Raw genomic sequence first — 11,372 nt, 5'->3', positions numbered from 1 at the left:
TGGTTTTTTTTTTTTTTTTTTTTTTGCAGGGGTTGGGGGGGGGGAGCAGGCAAAGTGATGGGGACTGCAGAGGAGTCTGTTACAAAATCAGATGCAACTTAGCTGTCCGAAAGAGTTGCTTTAGGCTACAGGCAGCTGATGATCAATGGTGCTGTTGGCAAATATGCTTCCAGCTGGCTGCTGTCTCTCCTGAGGGACAGTTTCAACACAAGGCCCATTGCAGTGGTGGTACAGCAAGGGGCTTTCGTTTGCTTTGGGCTAAGGACCCTCTGCTGCCTAGTTCCACCAGTGAGAAGAAAAGCTGGAGGTGGTGTGGGAGAGAGACACAGTACCATCATTGGTGAGTTAATGGCTGTTTCTTTCTCCTCAAATCCCCACGGTGGGTCTGTGTTAGAAGATGTTACTCAAAGCCCCATACTCCTGAGCTAAGGGTTTGCTAATGGATGGGCAGGCTGGGCTGGCATAGGTTTTGCCTTTCAGAAGATACTGCAGAAATAGGTTTAAATGATTCAAATGATCAGAAATCCAGCCTGTGGTCTCTGCCCTAGATTTTTAGCTTTTGTTGTTTGTTTTATTTTGTTTGTTTGTTTATCTCCTAAGCTGATATGAAGGAAAGATGGAAACAGCCTGCTGAAGGTCAAGGTGAGACTGACCATCAGTTCACCCAAGTGCTGGTATTCATTCACCAGCAGAAATCCGTGCTCACAGGTGCTGGAAGTCTCCTCAGCAACAGAAACAGCGTGCTGCAGGGGACAAACAACTAGTCCTGACCTTCTTTACACAGCCCTTCTCTGGGAAAAAGTATCCCCTGAAGTCAATATGCATTCTGCCTAGGTAAGGATTTTGAATGCTCAGTTTTGCCTCTGACAGGGATGCTATCCAAATACAAACTCCAGGTTTATGCAACCAAAACATGAAGTGCTTGTGTGTGCATCGTACTTCATGCCTCCAGATTTTTTGTCTATGATATCAATTTATTAAGGACTGTGAAAAACTTACTAAATCTCTCAAGCATCAAAGATCAAATCCACAGGGCACCTTTTCTGTTGTGATGCAGCAGGCTCAAGAGTGGATGGGCAGTGCATCCTTTAATACCACCTTAATACCACCGATTTTTATAACACTTTAGAAACGATATTCAAACTGATATTCCCTAAGGCAGGGAACAAAAAACTAAACCCTAGTCAACCAAACTGAAAAAAAAAAAAATAGAAGGAAGAAAGGAAGAAAACATAAGAAAAAAAAATCATCACTGATGTTGATAAGAATTGTTTTAGTCAGATTTATCCCTCCTTAAACCACCTATTTTGCTGCAGATACTATCAGTAAGTTTACTTCAGGACTGGCTAGGTACATGGTCTAATTCTGCCAAATGCACCTCTTCAAGAGTCCTATCTATCTTGTGTCTAGTATAGTGTCTCTCTTTGTCAGAACTTCTAATAGTAGTATCTTAAGTACAAGAAGTTTTGCAGTAGATTGATAGTTTGGTATTTATGCTCCTTTTAATGCATTTTATTTTGACTGGGTAGTGAAAAAGGTCTTACCCATTCCTGTGCTCCTTTGGGGCACTTTCAATTTTCCAGTCCTCTGGCACAGACTGCCTTTGCAAAAGAATGATTCCTGTAAAGCCACTGCCCCATTTAATTTCCCATATTCCAAGAAATCACTAAATTATGTTGTCAGATGGCAAATCCAGAACATATTTTGTTAGCACGGAGCATTGGTCACATTAGTTTCACAACGCCTCATTTAAGGATCCAATATGTCAGAAAATTGTCCTAAGCTTTGCTCTTTATTGAGGCTTAATAGGCGCCCTTGTCCCTTTTACTAGACCTGTGATGCAAGACTTAGTTTTGTTCCGTTGCCAAGACATTTCATTTGATCTCCCTTACTCTTACTTCTACTGTCTATTAAATGGGAGTACCACTTTGAGATCTTTGGTGGGTGAAAAATGCTACACAAGAAGGTAGACATTATTAATTAGAACGATCTTATTTTATCTTTTAGCTTTCATCAGAAGAAAAACGTCTGGATTGAAATGACAACAACAAATAATAGGTAAAGGATGCTTCCCTATGGCTTCATAGATCTGCTGTGTAACAGAAAACATTCAGCCCTGAGCACACAAGAGCTGTAGTTCACGTCTCCCTCCAAAGAAGCCTCATTTTAAAGAATGTTGTAGCATACCTACCTAATGCAGATGCTGTGCTGCAGGCATTTCAGGCTGTGAATTTCAGCCTGTGCCCTTGGCTAGGCTGTTGAGGACAAGTTGCAGTACCTGTCCTTCTTGCAGAGATCCCAGTCCACCTTCAGCCGTGTCACTCACTGCTTGCGAGCTCCCTGTTTTGCTGTGCATCAAAGTTTCATTTCGTTCCCTTCCCTCCCTTTTCTTTAGGTGTCAGTGATTTGCACTCTCTCCACCTAAATCAGAGATCTGGCACATCAATACTTAGAAGGCTTAGGAGAAGAGGAAAACATCAATATTTCACTGAACACACAAAGTTGCACAACTCCCCAGTCTCCATTTTAATGTCAGCTGTGGTTAGTTTGGGTTTTTTTTCCATAGGCTGACTGATTTCAGCTTGTCTTTGAATACTACCTGTGCAAATAGCTTGGTTTTCTCCATTGCTAGTGTTAACAAGGAACCGTGAGGTGTTTGTTCAGGCTCACTAGTCAGGCAGTCTGGAGGTGGCTGACTTCTAGGAAAAGCCCCAGCAGGAATAAGCAAGAGCCAGCCTATGCACCAGGCACAGCTTTTGCGGGTCTTTAGCTTATGCTCCAGCTCGCGCTTATCTTCAACTAATTGCCATCAGCAACTGTAATATAGACAAATGCAAAGGAAAACAAGCTGGACGCTTAGTCATGGAGCTGCGCTTAGGAATTATGGCCCATTATAAGGCAGCTTCACTGACTACAGCGGAGCTGTGCCAGCTCACTGCAATTTAGGACTTGCTCCGCTTGCATTAGTCCACAGTCTGAAGTTTGCGATCTCGTCCTTTGTGTGAACTAGATCACGCAGATGGGGGTACCGGCGTCACAGGGAAGTCGAGCAGAGTTCCGCATGAGTACCGGCGTGAGAAGGAGCAGCAATTATCTCTAAATTCACTCTGCCGGCCTGTCGTTTCTGAGCTCTCCCCCTGCTGCTCTGTAACTGGAAGCCTTGCGCTCTAGAAGAAGGGAAGAAGAACATTTTGCTCATGCTCATATTAACCGAGTCGTCTTGTGAGATGCTGAATCTGTGAAATTGTATCTCCCGTGGTGTTCAGTGGTAATGACTGTCTCCTATGTGGACTCTCTGGTGTCTAGTAGTACAGTTGTGTTTCTACAGTGGATACACTCCCAGGGTTTTCCTCCTCTGCCTGCCTACTTCCACAGCACTTGTAGGCAGCTCAAACCTTTGAGACTTCCATCCCCTGTCAAGTTTGATCAAACTCAGCTCACAGGTTCAAAAAATTATTTAGGAGGGACTGACTGGCACTTACACAGACAGTGTGATCTCGTAAGCTTCCTTTCCTTGGGAAACTAGGCTACCACCCTAGCAACGGGGGAAAAAAATGCCATTCTGCTAGCAAAAAGGACCTAAACATTGGGAGGAAAGAGGGAAGGTGGGAGAGGAAAGTGAAGCTGTTTTGAAGGGAAAAATATCACTGCGTTGTGGCTGCAGAGCTCTTGCACACTTAAGGAGCCAACCTTGGAGAGGCACACTGGAGAAAATATTCTCCAGAAGATGGCAAGATCTCTTGTGAAAATTAGTAGGGGAGAGAAATCAGCTGGATTCGTCTCACCACCAGGCATCCTAAATGGATATTTATATGGTAAGGATTGTCTCCGGTGGTACCCGTTTCTCTCTACTGACTAGAGGAAGACACGGACACAACTAGCATGCAATCCATGTGCCTGCAATATCTGAAGTGAGGTGGGTCCTATCCCAAAGGGAATGATCCTCTTACCACTCTCTCCTTCAGACCAAAGTTTTCCATGGTGCTGCTGCAGGGTTTGTTACTCCATGTACAGCATTTGTATTTTAGAAAAACTGCTGTGTCTTAATAGCTACAGATGTATGCATGGTTTTAGTGGGCATTTATAAGCACTTATCCTCTGTGCACTAAAACCTTTCCTGTCCTTGTATCTTACGGAATAAAATCCTTTAAGTGAGCTTTAATGATTCTAGTACTACTTCTTCACAAATTGGAGAGCTGTCATCCTGTTTTTATTTGATATCACACAATGTTTGAGGCTGTCAAAAGTATTATAGGGCATACTCATATAAACTGATACTTAATTTCAGTAGTTATAATGTCACTAATTGTATTTTTGCACCTGATGCAATTACTGACATTCAGCTCTTGAGTTCTGCTTTGTTCTTTCTGGATTTAGGTGTTCCTTACTCTTTAATCTTCCCCACCTACGGTATATCGTACATACAATGGAACTCGGAAATAAAAGCTCAGACCTTCCCATCAATTGCTGTGCGCCAAATGCACATGATAGTTTGAAATTCTGGGTGTACCCAGAGTGCAGGATATGCTCAAAACCCCACTTCCTATTACCATGGCATTTTTATGAGGCTTAGAGTGGGTTGTGTTATCCAGATGTTGCACAGTGCTTAAGTGCTTGTACTTGCCTATTGCTAAAGGCCTTCCATTTGCAATTTTTAGAGGGCTTTTTTGCTTGTAGCCTTTCACTTTACGTACTCTGGGCTTCCCCTCACGGCCTTGCACTGGTGCATTTGTTATGTTATATTGCCTGAGAAAGGGCTTGCTTCCTACGGCTCAGCCATCCTTCTGTCCTCTTCACCTCTACCTTCCCAGCACGTTGCTGTTGAGTTACAGTTTGTAGTCTGCACTGAGATTCCCGTACCCTGTCCACTTGGTGCCTTCTAGACTGATGACTCTGTATTAGAACAAATATGACAGATAATGAGTAAATAATAGTCATTTAAATACATAAGTATTACCTAATTACAGACATGTACAAGGCTTAGCAGCCAATTAGCGTGCAACATTTGTACCTAATTAAACATAATCCAGTCAGTGCCAGTGTTGTCATCAGACAAAGATCACTGAAAGGCAACTTGAGCAGGCTTTAATGAAGGGTATAATTTTACCAGGGGAAAATTATAGGGGGTGGTTGTTGATAAGATGGTGATCCCCTGCTGCAATGGAGCAGACACCCAGGAGAGGACGTTGACCTGAGGACTCCCGACTGCATCTCTTCTTGGCTGGCCACTGGCTACAATTTTCCATTTAATCTTGAACTTGATGTATGCCATCCGCTACAAAACCAGTGAATAAAGCATGTGCTTTCTGCCTGTTGACCTGCCTCAAGTTTCTTTGTGTTAAAACACAATGTAAAAAATCACCTGGGCCATGGAATTCCTGCTCTGTCCCAGAGGAGTTTGAGATCAGTGATCCCTCTTGTCAAAGATACCTAAGATCCATTGGCCTCTGGGTTATAGTCCACAGAAACTTGTTTTGGTTCAATTTCATTAACAGAAAACCTTTTGTGGACAGTACATCTCTATTATTTTTGCCTTATGTCAATATTATTGCCATGTATTTTTTCACTTTAGGAGAGGCTTTTATTATTTTAGCTTGAAAACTGTTCCCAGCTGTCTTAAATTAAACCAAAATGAATTTAATTTAACCTGAAGGGAATGATTACCTCCCATAATTGCTGTGCTTCTCTCTGCTGCTAGCAGTACATGGTGCAGCAAGGTTTCGTGTCCTATGACAGAGACATGGCTGCATCCAGGCTGGAGTGTCCATGCAGCAATAAGGATTGACTTCACTCAGTCTTGCTGGTTTAGCTCATCTGCAAAAACAAGCCCTCTGACTGAGTGACCTAATTCACCGCTTGGTACAAGTGTACGTACTTCATAGACCAGATCGTAACAGTGGGGCCTGAGCGGGGTGCCGGTGAGTGATGAGGTACTGTGATGGTGGACAGGTATTATGCAAACTGCTGCTTATACAGTTTTGCATAAACCCTTATGTTCCAGCTTTTCTGGGGCAAAGACCTGAGGTCTGCAGAGACGCTATCTTGGAAGAAAAAAACTAAGACAACAAGAGAAGATAATTTGCACTGAAGTGTCTGGAGAACGTGACCTTAACAACAAGGTGAGTAACACAGAATAGGACCTACAGCCCTTAAAACAAACACATCTGAACAAAAAAATATCGACCTCCTTACATCAGGACACTCACTGCCTGAACGTCCCAAGTAGTGTCTCCGCAACAGGCATCCAGCAGCCACCAGAAACATGGCTTATGTCTAGTGACTTAAAAATCATCAGCAAGGGTGATTCCATATCTCCTTATCCTCTGTTGGTGCTGCACTTACTTTCTATGAACAGGTTGGCTGAACATCTATCAGGAGTGCCATGGACAAGACATGGACCTGAAGATCTCTTGTGGGCATCTCCAACCCTCTTTCATGGCTTTCTAGAATTTCAGTGTGATAAATGAAGAGCTACAGGAAATACTTGTTCTTTTAAAATATTTGCTCTTCGCACAATTTGTTCTTTTGATTAAATAAACAAAATTATTTGGACATCAGTCATTACCACCACTGAATTAATCTTTGCTGACCCATATTAAACCTGGAGAGGTCAACTTTTCTGGTCTTACTGGGGCAAAGACTTCCAAACAAACACATGAGGTTGCTCTTGCACTGGAAAATCAGCATATGTTACTTTGGGATCAGAGAAATGGAAGAAGTCCCAAGACATGAAGCTGTGTTGGACATCTGCACACAGCCTGCTAAGTATGTCAAACAATCAGCACTGAAACAGTTAGCAATACTGTTACTTAAACTTGCCATCATTATGCTTCAGAGTTAACCCAACCTTAGATACAGCTATGTAGGGAGGGGGAGGTTACAAGGAAGCCAGTGACTGATCTTGCCAACATTTGGACTAAAGCCTCTCTAAACTTATTGTTCTTTGGGGCACCTTATGCTAGTTAGGGACAACAAGTGAAAACTATTTTCCACTCCTCGGGCTGGCATCCCCAGGCTGATGTCCAGGTAGGGAAAGCAGGGAGCTGGCATGCTCAGAGATGTGCAACGTGGGTGCCTCCTCCAGAGACATGCCAGCCGCTGGCTGCTGCTGGCTTATGGCAGAAGATGGAGTAGCAGAGATACCCATCCTGCTGGGCAGTCTGACCTGTGCCAGGACTGACTGTGAAACATTGCTCCGCTGATAAGTGTTGAAAGCTTCCCTGTGTTTATGCAATGTTAGCAAATACTCCAATCTCTCATGTGCCAAGGGGGCCACTGGAAAAAAGGCTGCTCTGGTATCATATTAGGTACCAGCCGTACAAGCACAGCCTCCCTCAGGCTCCGGCTCCCTTCTTGCCTGGTGGCATCCATTCTCTACAAGGTCAGAGAAACATCTCTAATCCAAGAGGAGACGTGGTTGGTCTCTCTCAGCTCCTGGCTTGGGCAGAAGAAAAGTCCTCTCAGTCAACTCCACCATGTCCTCAACTGGCCACCCTTCTCCACCATGGCTTTTTTGTAGCACACCTTTCCCCAGCAGCTTTATAAACTATATTCCCCTCGCCAACCATAACAGTGGTCAGCTGAGACCTCCAAATGTCAAACCCTATACTAGGAATGGTGTCTCCTGGCAGCACGTCCTGGAAAGCTGATGGACTCCCAGCAAAGGGAGCAGATTATAAGTCAGTGGAGCTTTAGTATTTTTACACCGTGACAGGCAAATTTTGTATCTTGGGTTACTTACAGAAGCTGCTTCAGAAGATAAAGGTGTAGGAGGAAACACAGTCAAGGGGAAAAGGCTTACCCTGAATATTTCCATTCAGTATACAGGAAAGCTGCTTGGTGACATGCATGTGTAAAGAGCACTTGGCTTTAGCATGTGGACTCAGCACCTCGCTCAGAGGAGCTGGGGTCAAAATTGACCTGCACGCACTCTGCATTTGGCACTGAGAAAAGAAAGTCCTTGGGGCTGTGGAGCCCTGAGATGGAGCTTTAAGTATGTATTTAAAGGTCAGACAGCAACTTTGGCAACTCATTTTAACTCTTTTCCTCTGACGTGCCTAAAATGGGCTTAGTCTCTGGATGCACCTGTTAAAGAGTATAGTGCAAGCAAAATCGTTTATGATCATAAAAGTAGAGTTCCAAGTCACATTATATCTTTGGAGAAATATAGCTCTGGAAGTCAAATTTAGAGCAAAAGAATGCACTGATTGCAGCTGGGAGTATTGCATTTGGTAATGGACATGACCATGTGGAAGCTGTCTGAGGAATACACAGAATATATATTCCATGTATTATTTTCCAGGTTGGTGAAATGCCAAATACAAAATGCAACAATCAGGAAGTTTCCTTGGGTTTGTGGCACTGATGGAAATTCTGAGTCCCTCTGGGCTTGATTTTCAAAAGTACTGGATCCTCTCAGTTCCCAGTGTTATCAACCGGAGCTGTGGTTGCTGATCTTCAAGCTTAAGCAAAGGTTGAGTTAGAGACTTCAAGACACTAATGAAATATTTTGTTCTTAGCCTGCTGTGCAGGTATGGGTCAGCTGTAGCTTTTAGCCCCATGTCTTATCAGCCTCAGGGCTGGATTGATGGGAAGGTTATTTTTAAAAGAAAAAAAAAATTAATGATCATGTAGAAAAGAAAACTGTGAAAATAGTCTTAGGCCATTTTGGGTGTGTTTTGTGCCGTATCCCACCACCTTTACCTGTCCTTCCTGAAATGCCGGCTTGGTTGGATGCACTTGTATTCTCTGAAGCCAGTTTTTGCTCACAGACTTAGCCAGACTCCCTTAGGTAATGTTTTTTCACTTGCATCACCAGGCAAATTCTGACACAGCTCTTCAGCAGGCAGAGGGGCTTGTTCTGTATCTTCCCTGAAATCAGCTGATGGGACAGTGCTAGATAATGCAGGTCCCCAAGCAAGCTTCAGATGCAGAATTGCAAATTATTCCTCAAGGAGTTTATCTTCCAATTCTCACCACACTTGTCACCCCACACCCCAAAACTGTTCTGCCAGCCTGCCTCTGAAGCCCCCCTTTCTGTGCCCTCTCTTGGATGCTCAGGTCCCCAGGACAGGCTGAGCCCAGGTGACAGATGCCATGGAGCATCGTGTGAGCCACAGGCAGCGGTGACCTTCACACAGTCACCATCGGCCAGCTGCCCCCCAGTAGCAGCCCCCGTGCTGGATCCTACCCCACAGCACCCGGGAAAGAGACACTTGCTACCCACGCCTCGCACGTGCTGCAGGGTAGCAGCCGGGACACGGGCAGTCACAGACCCGTGTCCAACTGACACAGGTCTGGGTGGGACGAGCCTGCACGTCCCCTGCAAGCGCAGAACTCAGCCTGGCGTTGCCTTCTGGAAGCATCTGCTTTTCTCTGAGCATCAACCAGGAAGTCTCTATAATCGTCTCTGTAGATACCTGTGATTGCCTAAAAGGACCAGAGTGGCCAGAGATGGCCTGAAAGCATGAGTAGTTCCCACAGGCACTTTAATCACAGCAAGGATAGGGTGTTTTTCCACTCCTGCATATAAAGTAGAGACTAGAGACCTAATTCCCTCACATCTTTCCTTAACAAGCTAGGAATTTTTTTTTTTTTTAAGTGTTTTGGGTTAGGCTAAGAGCATGAAAAATATAGAGGTGTCCTGGTTTTGCCTAGGATAGAGTTTCTTTTATATCTAGTAGCTGGTATAGTGTTATGTTTTGGATTCAGTATGAGAAGAATGTTGGTAACACACTGATGTTTTCGGTTGCTGCTGCTAAGTAATATTTAGTCTAAAGTCAAGGATTCTTTAGCTTCTCATGCCCAGCCAGCAAGAAGGCTGGAGGGGCACAAGAATTGGGAGGGAACACAGCCAGGGCAGCTGACCCAAACTGGCCAAAGGGATATGCCATACCATGTGATGTCATGCCCAGTATATAAACGGGGGGAAGTTGGCCTGGGTGGGCATCGCTGCTTGGGAACTAACTGGGCATCGGTCAGCGAGTGGTGAGAAATTGCATTGTGCATCACTTGTCTTGTATATTGCAATCCTTTTATTATTATTGTAATTTTATTATTGTTAGTATCAACATTATTAGTTTCTTCCTTTCTGTTCTATTAAACTGTTCTTATCTCAACCCACGAGTTTTAACTTTTTTTTTTTCCAATTCTCTCCCCCATCCCACTGGGTGGGGGGGAAGTGAGCAAGCGGCTGCATGGTGCTTAGTTGCTGGCTGGGGTTAAGCCACGACAAGAGGAAAACCAAATTCTGAAACCCAGATTGTTTTTTTTTCTCCGGAGGTATCTTGCTGAAGGATGACTGAGGTATGCCTGGTGCCCTTGGCTACACGAAGGGGGCAGGGGCAAGTCAGAAGAGGTGGACTGCTTTGCCAGTCGAGTATGAGGTTATGCAATGATAGATCCTCCCAGATGGCTTGTCAAATACCTCTACTGAGCAGGGACAATTACAGAATAAGGGTAGCATCACTCAATAAAATTTGCAAAAGTGAAAGACAAGAAGAGAGCATTTGCAACCTGCTCAATATTCCTTCGTAGCTTTGTTGCCTAACAACAGCTTGGTCGAGCAGCAATACCACCACCAGTCACAGGCTCTTGTGGACAAGTCTTATCTAGCCCTGGGCTCTCATTTGCAGCTGGAACATTTTCTCAAATGCCTTTTAATTTGCTTGACTGCTCGACAGGCAAGCACACCAGCCTTTATTCTTAGCCATCCTTTATCAAAGCAGATAGCTCAACTAGTATTAATGTTTTAAGGTAACTGCTGCTTACTTATTGCAAATCATGGTCCAGACTTCAACAGGTACAGTATTAATCGAAATCACCCACAGGAGCTTCAGCAGCGCTTGCCTGAACCGCTCTCCTTCCGTTGGCAAGGGCAGCTGGAGCTCTCTGGGAGAGGTTTAAGCAAGTGTGGCTGATTACCGACGTCATGCCTCTGTGTTGAGTTGTTTCCAGTCATCTATTCCTGATTAGCACCCTGTGTGGATGGTGTTATTGCAAAATCAGAATGCATTGCTCCTGCTTAATTCAACCCTTTGAGCTGCTCTTAAGAAACAACAATGGCACTTTATATTTGCGCCTTATCTTAATCAGTGATAACTTTCAAGTGCAGGCAAGTCCTGGGATACATGATTCATTATCTTAGAGGAGTGAGAGCAATGTAATGAATATGCTGAGCATCCTAAGGGAGGAACTCTATCCAGCCAGCTCATGGAAGGGATCTGAAATGAATTTTACCTTGGAGGTTTTGGGAAAGAGAAATGGGGTTGTTTTTTTGCTTCATCAGTAAAAACAAAGGAAAGAAACCAAAGGAAACCAAACCAGTGTTTTGATGGGATACACTGTTTGCATTGTCCTTGCAGTACAAGTTA

At 44.1% G+C, this 11,372-nt stretch overlaps 1 long non-coding RNA gene across 1 annotated transcript; it reads left to right on the top strand.

Moving 5' to 3' along the window:
• Positions 1 to 560: 560 nt before the first annotated feature.
• LOC115353058 lies at positions 561 to 5,315 on the top strand. The gene is made up of 2 exons (XR_003927398.1): positions 561 to 834; positions 2,008 to 5,315. It is a non-coding gene; the product is annotated as an uncharacterized LOC115353058 (long non-coding RNA).
• Positions 5,316 to 11,372: the final 6,057 nt, after the last annotated feature.

Source organism: Aquila chrysaetos, chromosome 18 (assembly GCF_900496995.4).
Source record: "Aquila chrysaetos chrysaetos chromosome 18, bAquChr1.4, whole genome shotgun sequence".
Classification (NCBI taxonomy): Eukaryota; Metazoa; Chordata; class Aves; order Accipitriformes; family Accipitridae; genus Aquila; species Aquila chrysaetos.
This window is presented reverse-complemented; position numbering and strand designations above follow the sequence as displayed.